The following is a 16,750-nucleotide window of genomic DNA, read 5'->3' as shown; positions in this document are numbered from 1 at the left end:
CACCTAGCACTCAAATGACCAGCGTGATTTACTCAGTATGATTCCAGTACATGAAAATCGGGGGCTGGAAGAAAATGTCTACCTGGGTCAAGTTTGAGAGAGACATAGAAAGTGAGAGAAAAATTAGTATCATTATGACATGGGTGGTATTAGTAACTAGTGCAGATTCTTACAGAAAAGATGCCACTTTGCCTGAAGCCAAAATTGTACAGCATGTGCATTCTGCCTACTGTCTTCTGTAAGGCTAAAACTCAAAAACTGTCAATGAAAATGGAAGATCATTTGAACACAAATTAAATAAGAATGGAATGGGCAATCCTTAGGACCATGTTTACAGAGAAACTGAAGTACCGTGTGGGCTTGGTAACATACAAGAGGTCTGCAATAGATCCTGTGCTTGCATACACAGATAGTTAAGATGGATTTAGCCATGTGGGACCCCACGCTGGTTATGGCAAAGGCTGTCCTAGATACAATTTAACAAGAAGAAATAAGTGCAAGGAAGGAAATTTAGTATTTTCTTCATGGTTTGCACACAAATTTGCTGAGGCAACATTCTATCTCTTCTTCCAGGTTGACAAGTTGAGTAAGACTGGACCCAGTATTGATTCCTGGGAAACGCCATGGACTACAGGCCTCCAACTGGATCCTACTTCACTGGTCATGACGCTCTGAGCTCTGCCATTCAGCCAGTTTTTGATTCACCTTGTTATCCATTCATCTTTTCTGTTTAAAGAAATGTTTAAAGTTTCTTAAAATACTGCCATGCAATGAGTAAATAAATATGAAATATGTAGAACTAATAGTAAAAAAGAGGCAAAGATATTCCCCCTCTTCTTGATTTGTGTGTTCTAAAGAATAAATTATCAGTTGCTCTGTATATGTAAGCCTTCCTCATTGGTTGCAAGTAAGCTACAAAAATTCCTATTGGCTGCACTGTGGAAGGATCAGTGGCACTAACACCTTGATATTTGCTCCCACTTTCCATTTACTTTTCACTTGTGACTTTAAAATGTAAGTGACAATGAAGCATTGTCTCTATGGTATATAAATGGGAGCTTATTTCCTGCATTTACTCTGGTTTTCTTAGGGGAAAGGGGATTTACAGTTAATAACAAATCCCGTTCCACATTTGGATTATTCCTGTGTACAGTAAAAACTCCTTGAATTTCAAATAATGCCAATTTCCATCTCTTCAGCTTGAGAGGCGGTCTGTTGAGTGTTTTTTATCTCAACACTGAGTGCTGTGGTAAAGGACTCAGCCATAAATAATCCCACATGTCACCAGGGCCAGTGATAAGCAAATGCCTGTGGAAAGGCCCTTGCTCCCTAATCTTCATGAACCTGTCACACTGCAGTGAGACAGGCTCCACTGCAGGTGAGTCACAATGACCAGATTAAGGCACAGTGGTTGCTGCCATCCTGGTCTTTGCTGCCTTGGTATTTCTGAGCATAAGTATCATGGAAATGTCCACCACCCTTGATTGCTACCAGTAATGGATGGGCATATGGAAAATGATTTAACTGATTACCAAGCCTTTCTTCAACAGTATTTTATCAGCTGTCAGCAATTTGCAAAAGAAGAAACTGAACAGGGAACATTAAAGCTACACCCCAACATTACATAACTAAAGTCTTCACAACAGGGGAAAAACAAATATATATTTATTATTTTTTTAAAAAATACATATCTTATAAAAGATTTTTCAATAATAATTGAAAATAAAAAAGAACAACATATCGAAACTTCAGCAAGTAAGTCTGTTTAAAACTATAACAAGCTCAGACAGCAGCAGAGGTAATGTTTAGTTTGTTGGCTATTATATTCCCTCTATCTAGTGGTTTTGCCAGGTTTCTTTCTGGGACATCCGTTATTAGAGTATACTAATATTAACTTAATCTTATTACAACTAATTATATAACCCCCTTAACCAGTATCTTACTCTCTGCCAACAGAATTAAATCTAATGAAATATATCAATATTGAAGACTCAAATGATGGCAGTTACTATCCCTACAAAATAATTATAACCAGTAAAGGTCGCAGATGTTATGTTACAGTGGCAAAATCTAGAGATAGTGGGAATCACACGGTAGTGATATTCAAACAGGAACACAGCAGCCCCTCAACCTTGAAACCACTAATAACTTCAGCTGGAACAGTTGACAGAGGAGAAATTAAACATTCCCTTTGACAAGAACAAAACTATATTAAAATGTAATAGTTTATTAAACAACTCACTTCAGAAGTTAAATTACCAAATTACATCTCTATGGGTTTTTAGAAGTACTGTCTGATCGCAATAATGGATTGCCTACAAACTTTTATCTTAGTCATTGCCTCCAGAGTTGCTGTATTTAATTATTTAAACATTGTATTAATGAAACATGCTATACTGGTAAGAAAACTACTTTTATCACAACACATGAAAGACAAAAAATATAGTGTGTAGTTTACACTGAACATTTGCATTTGCATCCCCACTGCAAATAACAAAAAAATGTCCCCTCTCTGATCCCCTCTTTCTGGCTGCTTTGCCTACAAGGATTTGTGGAAATAATGTAATGATGGCTGCCATTGTTCTTGATTCTGTCTTGATTTCATTTTAAGGTTTTTTTAATTAAAAAGAATAGAAACCATTTAAAATATTTTGGTGTACCTGTTGTGCTGCATTATGACCCACTGTGATTTCAATTTATGTCACATGAAACATGCCACTAAACCTCCAGATTTCATCAAATGCTAAACTCCTAGCAGTGCTAGAAACTGATGACACATCATGTTTTATAGTCCATATCTATGCACATAATGCATTGAAGCAAGAGGGCTAAATTAAGATCAAAACAAACAAAATGAAAATAAACATGGCAGAAATGAGGTTAGACAGAACCATTCAGATTTGTACATGTGTACTGGCTGGAAACCTCTGCTGCACAGTGAAGACCTCTGTCACTTCAGCTATTGAGAACCTAGTAAGAACACTAGATTATCATCTTTTTTTGGTGGATCAACCACCAAAGGAGGAAGTGGATCAGGCACAAGGGAGAAGTAAGACACATTTTTAAGTGGGTTTCAGGTTTTTGCTGACAGCAGAGAAACACTGTAAATTAGGAAAACTTTGAAAGAATTCCACATTCTGGATAGGGTTAGGGTCTAGAGATGAATGCTTCTGCTTATTTCTGCTCAAAGAAACAGTCTCTCATATCAACTGAAGCCTCTCCCTCAGGTTCTTTTCTGGTCCTATCTTCTCCAGCTGCCATTCTGCTTTTCTCCTTGACCAACTGTCCCAGGAGGGATAAAGGAATATGACAAAGTGTTCTGAAGCACATGAAAATGTAGGTACTTAAATGGAGAAATGCAGAAATGAACAAAATATTAATCATATGAGCTTACAGTTAAGCACCTTTGAGAGCCCTTAAGAAGAGAGACTTGGCTTGGAAACCTGCACTATGAAGACACTCATTGAATAATCATGTTTTGTGGAAGGAGATTTCAAATACACTGCAGAATCCCGTACAGAAGAATCCAGCAACATTTTTTCCTCAAAAGGCACAAGACAAAATATGCCTTTGCAAAGCACATTTTGCAGTCCTGCAGCCTCTTCACTGAAAAAAAAATGGTGACAATAGTATTTCTCTGCCTTACAGTTGTATTGCAAATGCTAATGATGACAAAGTTCAACAAGAAATTATTGGAGAACATTTAAAATGCTAAAAAGCCATTCCTTATCTGCCTAAACAGTGTATTAGAAATCCAGCTGCTATTACTTAGCGACCCTTTACCGCCAGAAGAGCAGATGTACTGTGTATTAAACCTAATAAACCACCCTTTTCTTAGGGAAGAAAGAACAAAACCATGATCTGAGTTCTGCTCGGTGCTAGAGATGCTTCCAGTGATGTACTGTGTCCACTTTTTGACCACTGTCCTTAAGAACAGATGTGGAAAATTTGGAGAGCAGAGGTCAGAAGAGAATGAGAATGATCAGAAAATGAGACCTTTGAATGAAGGGTGAAAGGATTGTAGCTATTCTGTCTAAAAATAAAGAAGACTGAGATAAATGATAGTAGCTGAGAGATATGTAAGAGAAAGAGAATAATCTGTATGACAAGCCCAATGTGGATAGGACAAGAAGTAATAGCCTTGAATCACAGCAAGAGGGATTTGGGTTAAACATTCAGAAAAAAATTTTAATTGTAAGAAAAGTTAAGTGCTGGAGAAGAACACTTACCTCACCTGGAGAGACTGTGGCATCTCCACCACTGGGAGATTTCAAGAACAAGTCATGCAGATATCTTTAAGGCACATTCAAGGCCCAGCCATTTCCACTGACTAGCTGCTGAACAGAGTCCTGTTTCCTGTGATTCTAAGTTGTACTGTCTAATTTGTGCAAACAGTGAAAAGTGATTTGTTTGTGTGAGAGCTACAGGGACCAACCACTTAATGTGTGGAATTAATTAATGAAAAGCAAGCCTAATGGATCTTCCAAAAATATTCACCTTCATTTCAGTGTGTGAAGACAATAACCTATTGCTGAAGGAATCCTGTTTTACTGTCAGAAAGAGGACCAGGAAATTAATTATCCCTGGAAATTTCCTTCTATGTGTAGCCAAGTCTGTGGGATGATTTTCCCAGGATTGTTCTCCTTCCAGTTACAAGCAGCTGCTGGGAAGTAGCTTTCTGCAGATTGCACAGATGCATGAAAGGGTCAGGATGCTGGTGAACTTGTGCTCCAGGAGGACAGGAAGGAGCGTGAAGCCTTAGAGTAGGTGGATTCTTCACACTTTTCTGTACAGAAAAGTTTTCCAAGACTGGAGAAGTATGTGGCTTTCAGGGGCTATAAGGACACTAGATGTCAATAATGGCATGACAACGTTAAGACCGTTGAGACCATGGAAAAGTGCTATAACAGATCAGTTACTGAGAGTCCACAGTGAGGTCTACTCTCTGGCCTGAATGACAAACAAGTGCTTTGAGTTCTTCTGCAGGATGAAGCAAAGACTACAGGGTTGGGAAAAACCCAAGAGAAAAGGTCTTTGCAGGGAGTGTGTCTTTTGGAAGAGTTGTACTCAACCAAAATTTCCACTTAGCTTCAGTGCCCTGGACCTACCACATGGCATGACTCATGTGTTTTAGTTTCTCTCTTGCAATGAATAAAACTTGGCTAGAGGAACAGTTTCAACTAAGATTTATCTGCTTCTCACAGGAAAATTGTGGTTTGCCTGGGAGATCAGAGAAGTCAGACTTCCATGTATGTAGTCCATGTATGGTGTAACCAGTGGGTCTAGGATCACTGGTTCTACAGCTCATGTAGTGTGCAGGTAGCCTGTGCATAGACAGTAGCTGTTCTTCCAGGATTCCTTGATGGCATCTCATTGCTCTGAATAGTGAATGCCTGGAAATACTGGGCAAATTGATAGTGTCCATAAGTTCTGCTTGGAACAGAAAACCAGTATCAGTCTTTTTACAGGCCTTTAGTAACATTGGATTGGATTTTTTAAATGCATAATGGTTTTCCACAGAGCATGACTATGAAAGACAGCTTTGAGCACAGTGTAAAAAAAGCCTAGGCAAAAAAGATAAAGTAGGACCAGTGAAAACCAACACATAGAAATATACCTAGATTTGAGACACTGGTGAGGATCTGCAGAGGATTAAGAGAGAATGAGTGATTTGATGAAAGAAGTAGTGTAAGTTTCTGTTGTCCCACTTGAAGGTCGAATACAACCAAAGAGTTTGGTTGTACTCAGAAAAACTGGGAAGGTATTGAAGGAAACCCACATCTCCACTCAGGGAAGCAAGGTTACTATTCTTATGGAAATAAAATTGCCCTTCAACAGTGTTGCACACAAACCTGACAGACTTTAGAGGATCCTGACTAAGGAAGGTGTATTTGTTGCAATACTAAATTAATGAACCACTACATGTTAAGAGCCTCTTGCTTTCTTATGTGCTTTTGGAAATTGAGAGAGCAAACTGATGTGAGATCCAGTACTTCCACATGAAGTAACGAGAGCTGGTTTCACAGGTTGTAATCACTCCTGTGTTCCTAGCAAAACCACAACAAGGACTTCTATCCTTCTTTATTGCACCCTTCTTAGATGATCTCAAAGATGAGAAGGAGCTCACAGGCAGAAGGAGAAGAATGATGATATTTCTATTTTGAACAGAAAAGGCAAGAGAAATACAGAGAAGAGGTAAAATTCAGACAGGTATTCATACTTTTTATACCTCTGGTTCAAGTGGATTCTCAAAGTGCTGTAGAACTGTAGCCTTTGGGCAGTGGCTCGCATGAATGCAGTATCACATTTGGTACAAGCCTGTTGGAAAGATTGCACAAAATTCTGTCCCCTTGACCATGTAAGAAACAGGAGCAAAAAGTTTCTCTTCAACAGCTCTCTTCTTTACCCACATAATAAATTCTGTGTCCCAAGGACTTTTTCCTCTGCTTTGTCTCGGGACCCTTCTCATGACTGTTTCTCTCATTTCCTCCTATTCTTCTAGTTCACTTCCTTCTTCAGTCAAGCAAAACCCACAGCCCCTGATTTTCCCACTCGAAAACCCGACACTGTATTCATCATGGACTGTGGTTACACATTCAGGGACAGGCTTTACTTGAATACCTTTCAGCATAAAAAATTGTGAGGGCAGGATTTTGGAAGACTGGCATCCTGTTTGTCAGTGTACCACAACACTGCTGCTTACTTGAGCCACGACTGCAAAAGAACTGGGAGTCACCCAGAAGAGAGAATTTGAGGCCAGATTATTGTCAGTTGCCTGTAGAGCATTTTGTTCTTTGTGTTCCAGCGAGTACATAGCACTTTGGGTACCCGCTGACGGCCAGTCCTTTATTCAGGAGAGGGGAGGTGTGATATTACACTTCTGCTTTATCCAACTTGTCCTCCAAGTGGTAAATATGTGTGTGTGGGTATGCACATATGCAAAGAAAACTTAAAATAATTTATGAAGGAATTGCAAAACCAAAGATGCTGCAATCTTACTAAAGAAAAGAAAATCAGAAACCAAAAAAATCCCTCCTACATATAAGCAGCTAAACATTACTGCACTTCAAACTACACCTGGAAAAAAAACCCTACTTGCTGTACTTAAATACTCTAATAAACTTACATTTCAATAGAACAGTGTATTTGAGGACTTCAGCCAGATAAGCTACCCATGGAATCATAGAATAGTTAGGGTTGGAAAGGACCTTAAGATCATCTAGTTCCAAAGCCCCTGCCATGGGCAGGGACACCTCACACTAAACCATGACACCCAAGGCTTCGTCCAACCTGGCTTTGAACACCGTCAGGGATGGAGCATTCACAACCTCCCTGGGCAACCCATTCCAGTGCCTCACCACCCTTACAGTAAAGAATTTCTTCCTTATATCCAATCTAAACTTCCCCTGTTTAAGTTTTAACCCATTACTCCTTGTCCTGTCACTGCAGTCCCTAATGAAGAGTCCATCCCCATCATCCCTATAGGCCTCCTTCAGATACTGGAAGGCTGCTCTGAGGTCTTCGTGCAGCCTTCTCTTCTCCAGGCTAAACAGCCCCAACTTTCTCAACCTATCTTCATACTTGTAATGTTCTCCTGTTTTGCCAACTATTATGATATGGGCAAACATCTGTAAATCCTGATGTAACAATGTACTCTGGATTATATTACATTCAAAAAACTTTCAATAAACAATATATTAAATGTGTAGCATACAACACATCTGAGTGTTAGGAAATGGAGTAGTTTTCCCTCTGCTATTGAAGCTAAAAAAGTATTCCTTCTCCTCCTGCCCAATTTCTGTTCTGATCCACCAAGCTCCCCCATATAGCTCAGAAATCCACACAGCTTTCTCTAATTCTCAGTTATCTTTAGTCAACCAATTCTGATAACACATTTTAACCCAAAACCAAAGCACACCAGCCATATTAGAATGGTTTTAAAACCAGGTGGAATTAGTCTATGGTTTAAAACACAGTCTTCTCTTTAAGCTAACAAGCAATATTTATGACCAAGAAAGCTTTAAAATACATTCCTCAAGATAGTTTGTCTACATTTGCCACCTGGACATCTGGTTTTGGATTAGGGTGGTGTGAAATACTGATCTTCATCAAAATTACCTGAGAGAGGCAGTTTGAGTATCACCTTGATGCTGTAAAAAGAACCGTTGACAATATATAGCATTTAGCAGCACTAGGATAGGGATATTGCACTGGGAGAACACTATTTCTTAATGAAGACTTACTATTGCTTTTGAAACCAGAATGTAAATTGCTGCCTTTATCTCACAGCATTCAAATACCAAATACAAATACATCTTAAAATATCACCAGAATGTCATTCTTCCTATACATTCTAAGGAGGCTTGTCCCCTGAATTGTCTATAAACTGCCCTCTTAACCTTTTAACATAAATGTTCCCCCAAAATTCTCAAAGGTAATATGTAGAGAAAAGTACTTATTAAAATAACATGGAAGGCCTGGCTGGAATTGACAAAACCAAGACAGTCTTGGTTAAGATTGAAACTCTATCTTTGAGACATCCCGTTGTGCTTTGTTGCATTTTAATAAGTGTTCATCTGACCCTCAGCCGGTTAATTATGGGGATCTTCAGAATTTTGTTCTGGCCCCCTTGTTCTTCAGTACTGATGTGCTTCTTCCACTTCTATTTTTAGAGACCATAAGGTGAGTTATCATTGTTAACCTGATAACACCTAGATCTATTTTGCTCTTTTAGCTGATCCTACTAAGGCAGCTTTTAGTCTCTTAGCTCCCTACGTGCAAACTGGGATCTTATCTGAATCTCTTATACAGAAAAAAATTAAAAGAGAGAAAGAAACAAAATTTAAGTACCCTTTTTTTTTTTTCAGTTCTATTAGATGAAAATCTGTTTATCATTTACAATGCGGCCAAAAAAATTGAGGTTCTTGTGGATTTTATTTAGCTAGTTCCTTTTTTTTTATGCCCTTTTAAAGTTACTTATTTTTATTTACTTTGGATTTCCCATGTGAAAATGAGATTGAGGAGATACTGTAACTCTTCCTGCAGCACTCCTTTCATGTTCTCATTTTAAGGTATAGGAATCTCCTTTTATTATCTCCACAGTAAAGAGCAATACATGTATCTGGGAAAAATTTAACTCACGAGTAGAGGGAGAGAGGGAAGAATAATAAACAAACAAACTACAGAAGAAAACTTTTCCTAGTACTTCTTGTGGCTGTTCTCTGCATCAAGATTTTGTGGGTTACTCCTGAAAGAAACATGGATTGGAGAATGAATTAATTTCCTCTGAAATGCAACCCGCCACCCATGAGGAGACATTGCCCTGCTTGGTAAAGGAAACTCAGAAAGGGACAGAAGTAAAGCTGGACATCATTGAAAAAAAACCCAAAATAGTGATTATTTGGAGGTTCCTGGATACAATGACAGTAGAGATTTTTTGAAACACTTTAGACAAACACTGATATTGTTATACTTGTCTGAAACAGTCCTCTGAATCTTCTGAGATGTGTCCATCACCAGAAAAGAAATTAATGAATAACAATTTACTCGTGGAATTTTCCCATTGAATGCAAATGATTCCAAAAGTTTAAAAAAATGTTTCAAGTGAGCATTTGTCAGACAGCTGGTAGAGTTAAAGAGTTTCAAAAATAAAGAAAATTATATATAATAAATAACCAATTGCACTGGATACTAGGAGAGTAAATGTATTTTATTGTGAGGACATAATGCTGCTATAACCTAACCTTCTCCACCCCCGTAGGGTAAAGAACAATTAATGAAGGAGAGGATGCTTTTATTAATCTGTAGTCCATTTCTGTGCTATATAATATTCATTAGATGTTCACTAGCAATTTCTTCCATCTACCCCATATTTTGTAGACAAAAGTCTTTTTTCAGCCTTGATAAGAGAAGACTGATAAATAATTAACTAATACACATTGTCTATTTTTTTCAATATCATCAACAAAATCTTCACACATTTATAAGCCATGATACATTTGTTTTGAGAAAAATCTTTCAAGACAGCGTTACCAAGACTCCAAACTTCTATTCTTTGAACATCTCTCAAACTGTGCTTTCTAGAAGCACCCTCCCCAAGTGTAGCTTTATTCTGATAGTCATTCCAATGGTGGATTTTCCACTGGTGTATATATGCTAATAACAACATGATTTTCTGACTTCCTTCTCCCCACTCACGAAATATTAGATTTCCAAGTAGATGCTGTAAGCTGGTTTTCTGTTTACACTCAGCCATTTAATCAGCTACTTGGACTGCTTTATTAGATTTCCATTTAAAAGAATTATAGGAAGAAGACCTCCTTGTAGTGGAGAATACCTCCTAAAAACTGAGAAAACGCCTGCTTTATTTTTGTGGTCAGGAAAAGAAACTTTCTGAAAGCCTGAAACCTTACCATATGAAGGGTTAAATGATGGCATTCATTTTTATAATACTGTTGCTCTTGTGAACTTGAACAGTAAGCTTATGATTAACTTTATCCTTTCCTTTTAAAATAAAAATCTAGATTTGATTTAATTTTTTTATTTCTAAGGAGATTTGGTAAAAATATCCCAGACTGAAGCAAATGTACTACTCACCCTTTTGGACTGTGAATACAATGGATTCCTATGTTCATACTTGCTGACACGGTATTACAGCTTTCCTTTAACACATAATTTTATAGTACCTGCTCCTAGTCAATTGTCCTTTGATATGTAATTTTATAATATCTTCTACCCGTTTCTCAGACCGTTTTTATTGGTGTTGGTCAATTCAGGTGTGTAAACTAAGCTAAGAACATCAGTATGAGGATTTTGAGTTGAATGAGAATGAGTTGTTCATTAATTCTGCTGGTATGTCCTAAGTCCAGCGTTATGAGAGATTCTGCCACTTTTTTTCCAAAGATTTGTTAATTAGTCTGTCCTGGCTTGCCCAAGGGGCTACTGCAAAATCTTCAGGCCCTGATTCAACAGTCAAATATTCATGTCTGGGATCTTACTGACCTCAACAAGTTTTCAGGCAGATACTAACACAGACCACTGTGAATTCTCTTGTAGCAGAATTTCTAAGATAATCAGTTGCACAGAGTTGCTGTAAGTTTCTGATGGGTTGGAGATCAGCAAATACACCAGCCATGCAGGTTCTCATCTTCTTTATGATCACAGTAAGAGTATCTGCCCACGTGTCATCCATTGGTGGGCCACGGGGACCCTGGTGACAATGTCCTACGTCTCTCTTTCTCTCTCTTTTTCTAGATCTGCACATACACACTTACTTACAGATGCATGCATTACATACACTGGCAGCATGTAGCTAATTTACATGCAAGTGTGCATATATGTATCACTGCAAGTAGACACTTGTCTCCTGAGTGCATTCGTCTGGTTACCAGTTGGCCATATATTATCTGTTTTACATGATCTATTTTCTCCATAGGATTCTGGGCATCAATATGACTTATCTTGGTCATACCACCTCATTCGTGTAAAGCACAAAAAGTGAGAGGAAATTCAGAGGACTGAGAATTACTAAGTCCTTTTCATTAAAAAATAAACACATAAGTAAATATGCTACGTGCCCAAGTATATTGGAACTTTTTGCAGTTATAGTATGATAGAGGTAGCTGATTTGGGATTTTGGATTTGATTCCTTTCTTAAGCACATAAATATAATGAGGAACACTGCTAAGTCCACTGAGAGCAGCCTTATAAGACTATCTAAGAATGAGGTCTTTGTTCTGGACTTTGGGCTAATATATTTGCAGTTTTCTTTCTGTGGAAGTTATATATGCAAAACTAACTTCCAAAACCCGCTCACTTCTTTTGCTGATCCAGTATATGACCGCAAAATAGAGCTCTAATAAACCAATCTAAAAAAGGAACTGATCTCCTAAGAGCACCAGAATAAAGTTTGCATTAATTCCTGGCTAAATGCAACAGTTATGTAATTAATAAAATAAGTATCCAGAACAGTAAGTGCATTCTGGAGCTAAAATTATTTTCCTTTACTGTAACAAACACCACTCTTTTGAAAAATACTTCATCCCTGGGAATAAAGAAAACACTCCTATTTTTCTTCTTACGCATTTTATACAAAAATGTTGTCTATTTCCAAGTGATCCATGTGTACCCTCTTATTTAATTATTATTTCTTTTAAAATGAAGCTATTGATGTAATATAAAATACTTTTTTTTTGGGGCAAAAAAAAGGCCTGCTAGGACTGAGTTCTGACATCAAGGAATTAGGATACACTGCCACACAGTACCTAGAGTTTAGTTTCTCTTAAAACTTATATTTAACTGTTAAAATGAAATCATGGCAAATATAAAGTTGGAAGTCGTTTTTATAAACTCTGATTAAAATGCAGAGTTGATAACTTGGAAAACTTCCCAATGATACCTGAGGGGTGAAGCAGGAGGATTAGAGATACTGAAGAAATAACACCCAGAACTGAGCATTTTCCCACTGTATCAATTTAAAAAGCTGCAGTTCTTGTTTCTTAAAAATGAAGTCTCTTTGTAGTTTTCTTACAGCCCCAAATTTGTTAAAGAAAATGAGACATCACTACAGATAGATAGCTTCTTTAAAATCTTCTCAAGCTGCATTTCACTATGTAAACATCTCTGAACAAAAAAACACACAGGGCCAGATCCTGTGCTATGCCATGTGCAGAAAATCCTTTTGGAGTTCGCCAAGGTTAAAGCAAGCAGCTGAAACTAGCATTTGGCCGACCCTTCCTTACAGGGAGGCCAGTGGGCCATCTTATTTTTACCTCTCTATTTCTCCAAACCTTTGTTGGATAAGCCTTTGCGTCCCAACCCCTACTTTAAAAAAATAATAATAATGGAAGGTGGGAAGAAAGTGAAGTTTCAAGCCACAGCACTGCCATGTGAAGGTCCACGTGGTTATGGCAAGGGCCTGTATCCTTGGCCAGCTCATAAAGTCTGAAAGTGAAACATGAATCTGGTTATAAGATGAAAGTTATGGAGTTGGAGTAACACTGGGAGTTGTGGAGTTGGAGTAAAAGCTGGGAACAAAACTTGCTAAATAGACCAGAGAGTGTTACAACTGATTGTGTACATTCCATCAGACTTCGCTGAACAACCTGCTGTTACTAATATCACCAACCACAAAGGCATGTTTCATACAAAGAGTAATTCTGTTTGTAAATCACAACCAAGGCATTAATTCCCATTTAATGTCAGTGCTGTATAGAATATGCTACATATTTGAGGGGGTTTTTGTTAAGGACTGATTTTTTCTTTGGAGTTATAATTGTATTCTACCTCACTAAGAAAACAGGACATTGTCCATATCAAAATACATAGTAGTCAAAATTAAAATTTGCCCTTTGTCTGAGGTAAATTTTATGTTAATTTTATTTCACATGAGAAACTTCCACCCCCACCTCCTCCCCCCCCAAAAATATAATATTCACAGACAAGGAATAGCATGGCTTCATAGGGAAATACACTTTTGAGGAGTAAGTTCGCATCATGAGGAGTCTTTCAGGCATCCTGCTGCCCTGTCCAAAAACTGCTCCAGAGGCTAAAACAGCAGTCATTCCCCTAAATGCCAACACCTTCTTTGAAAGATGGGGCAGCAGCAGCAGTGAGGAGCATGCTACACAGGCTCTCCTGGAATGCAAACTGGCTTTAAGAGAAATACTAATATTTAGAGACAGAAATATTTACTCATATACCCCTAAACACTGCAGCTGTAACTATAAAGCATGTGAAGATGGCAAAGCAGCCAGATCCCTTCCTAAGAGTGGTTTGTTGGGTTTTTTTTTTCCTCTCCTAACTATAATGTGCGACTGCTTTTCTGCCTAAACGGCTCTAAAGGGCTATGAAAACTGAAGTCCTTCAAAGCTGTTAAATGTTTCCTCAGACTCACAATAAAATCCTGCATTACAAATCTCATAGTAAAATCTCCAAAGCATTGCAAGCAGTACTTACATAATTATCCGTTAATTCAGTATTTGTGTATTCAACACCTAGAAAATAAGGAAAGTGAACATGGATAGGGAAGGGAAAAAACAAAGGCAGGGGGTGGGGAGGGAAAAAAAAAAGGAAAAAAACCCTACCCTGAAACAGCCATGCAGCTATTAAACATATGCCAAAGTAAACAATAGTGTGAGGGTCTGCCATAGCTTTGCCCTGCAGGTAGACGGCAGGCGGCACAGAAGGAAAGCAAATGGCAAGGAAAAGAGAAAGACGGTACAGGATGTGGATGAGATGCCGAGCCCTGAGAGCATGAACGGCCTGATTGTGATCCTCAAGTCACACCATCAGCCATGCAAAACAGGACATACCTTTCTGGCTTGCTGGTTCTGTCGGCTGAAACAAAGCAGTCCCATTCTCAGCGGGAGGCCAAATCAAAATGAAATTTTATTTAGTCTGCACTGTCCCCAGATTGGGTTTCAGAATGACTGCTTTAGGAGATAGCATGGATGTGGCTGATGCATGCTTTGCATATGAAACTGCAATAGGGGAAAAAAAATCTACATAATCAAAAAAATCTGTGCTGCGTGCATGGCAAAAACCCCTGGACGTTAGTGAAGCAGCTACAATGGGTGTTTTAAAAAATGACCTTTGTGAATAAAATGCACATTTGTCTCTGCAAGACGATATTCAATAAACATATAGTAGATCATTTTGCATTGTAATTATTCAGAAGCTGCCCTGACAGACTGAAATATCAAATCATTTTTCTTATTTTTTTTTTTAATCACAGAGCAGAATTACAGTTTGGAAACAAATGCAGAGAAAAAGCATCTTTAAAGAGGATTTCTGTGCCTTGCAGTGGCTGGCAGCATTTGCACCTCAGAATCCTCTCCAGTTTATTGTTTTGTTTAAGTCCTGTTTCCTAGAGTACCCAAAGAAAGGCCTACTGCAGTAAAGAACATCTGCTTTTTGTACCACTGATCTAATGCATTCCACTTTGCACTTTTAAGAAAGGATCCATTCTTTGATTAGACACACTTAATTTTACAGACTATTAATAAATAAAAAAGATCATCAAATGATCACACAGTATTTTCATTAGAAGTTAGAAATAACTTACAAAGGCAAGGAATAGTCTGCAGAATACGCAGGGCATACAGCATGTAATGCCTTTGTTGTCAGTTATGCTGCAAATGAGATTTTCAAATAGGATTTGCAGAGGCAGGGCAGTGATCAACACAGTGCAACATCCAGGAAAGGGAAGTTGAGCACAGTATTCTGTGAAACAAGGGGGCAGAAGGGAGCCTGTTTGTAAATACATATTATTACCCAAAGAAAACACTTATCACTGCTTGATTTTGTTACACCAGCTACTTAGAACTAGGTGATACCAATAATTTCGTAGGTGCACATCTGTGTGGGCACGTGTGTTTGTATTTATCTATGTGCAGGGCATATAAAACTGCAATCTGTACACATGTACATGCTTGATACTTACACTGTAAAAGACAAGCAAAAGGCAGAACAAACAATACACATTGTTTCAATTGACAGATATTTCTCTGCTAAAGCAAACAGGGCTAATACTGGGCGCCATAGTATATGGATAACCAAAGAATGGGAAGGAAAAAAAAACAAAAAAAACCCAACACCATAAAATCTTTAAGAATGCAAAGGGGATAACGATCCCAAATATACAATATAGATAAAAACTTCCAGGAATAATGAGATACAGTGGAAATAATTCACACAATGTGCTTTCACACAGCAATGATGGAAGTCACTGACAACAATGCAACCATGTGCAGATACTCCTTGGAGAAACAGTCGAGCAAATTTTGTAATTCTATCTTCTGTGCTGTGGAGGCTGATTTTGATACTTGCTATAACAAAATGTGTTCAAATATCGGTGCTTTAAAATTAAGAATTGGGCATTATGGAAGGTAACTTCATAATGAGCTTGCCTATCGCTATTTAAAACTAGAAATCCATAAGGAGCACAGTGCAAAATATAACATTGGTTCTCCTTATGTCTTGGAACAACTGTTTTTATATCTGTAGTCATTTTAACTGTTATTCCAAACAAGATATACTGATAGTCCCCAGCCTCATGGTGTATCATATTTAGTCTGATGCATATCTTATAGCAAAGCTTTGTCCGTATTGAATTAATTTGAGGTTGTTTTTTTTTTTTTGGTGTTATTATTTTTACAAATGCTGCTTTTTTTTTTTTTTCACAGAACTTCCCACTTTAGGGAAAAAAAAAGATGCGATTGCTTTAAAAATAGAAGACCAAACCCAAAGCTAGTATTCCCAAAATTCAACGCACCTGGCATTCACTTTATACCTAATAAGCATCCGTGAATATGCAAATGTTCAATGTCTCCAGTAACCTCATTAATTTATTCCTCAGGCAATCAAAGAATGTGAACCAGTCCTCTGCTACTAATACTGGAAGTGGTACGCTGCTCAGCATTGCTAGAATCATCTGAAAGCACACTCTGCACACTGAAAAACTGTTTTATCTTTCTTCTTTCACAATCTAATTCAAATACTTCCAACCTCAGATTACAGAGCTGACAACAAAAGTTGAAAAATTCCAAAAAATAATTAGAACATATATTTTTATCTATCATCTATCTATCTATCTATCTATCTATCTATCATCTATCTAATCTATCTATCTATCTATCTATCTCTATACATACATCTCCTTGTGCACACATACAGTGGGAAGATAAATAGTTTAAAGCGATCTCAACAGAATTCCAGTTGGAAAACCACCTGAGTTTTCTTATTTATCTGG

The 16,750-nt window shown here is 37.8% G+C and overlaps 1 long non-coding RNA gene across 3 annotated transcripts in view; it reads right to left on the bottom strand.

The window, feature by feature from the left end:
* LOC133225353 (uncharacterized) overlaps positions 1–14,531 on the bottom strand; it is a 161,396-nt gene extending 146,865 nt beyond the window's left edge. Inside the window, exons 1-2 of one of the 3 annotated variants that reach the window (XR_009729111.1) lie at positions 14,313–14,531; positions 13,957–13,994 (exon numbers count right to left, since the gene is read on the bottom strand). This is a non-coding gene — a long non-coding RNA (uncharacterized LOC133225353). The remainder of the gene's footprint in view (positions 1–13,956; positions 13,995–14,312) is intronic. The other 2 variants (XR_009729110.1, XR_009729112.1) reach the window with 2 other exon arrangements.
* Positions 14,532–16,750: the final 2,219 nt, after the last annotated feature.

The sequence above is a fragment of the Neopsephotus bourkii genome, unplaced genomic scaffold (assembly GCF_033783945.1).
Source record: "Neopsephotus bourkii isolate Nb327-2 ecotype Australia unplaced genomic scaffold, CSIRO-AGI_Nbou_v1 NB_1760, whole genome shotgun sequence".
NCBI classification, from domain to species: Eukaryota; Metazoa; Chordata; class Aves; order Psittaciformes; family Psittacidae; genus Neopsephotus; species Neopsephotus bourkii.
This window is presented reverse-complemented; position numbering and strand designations above follow the sequence as displayed.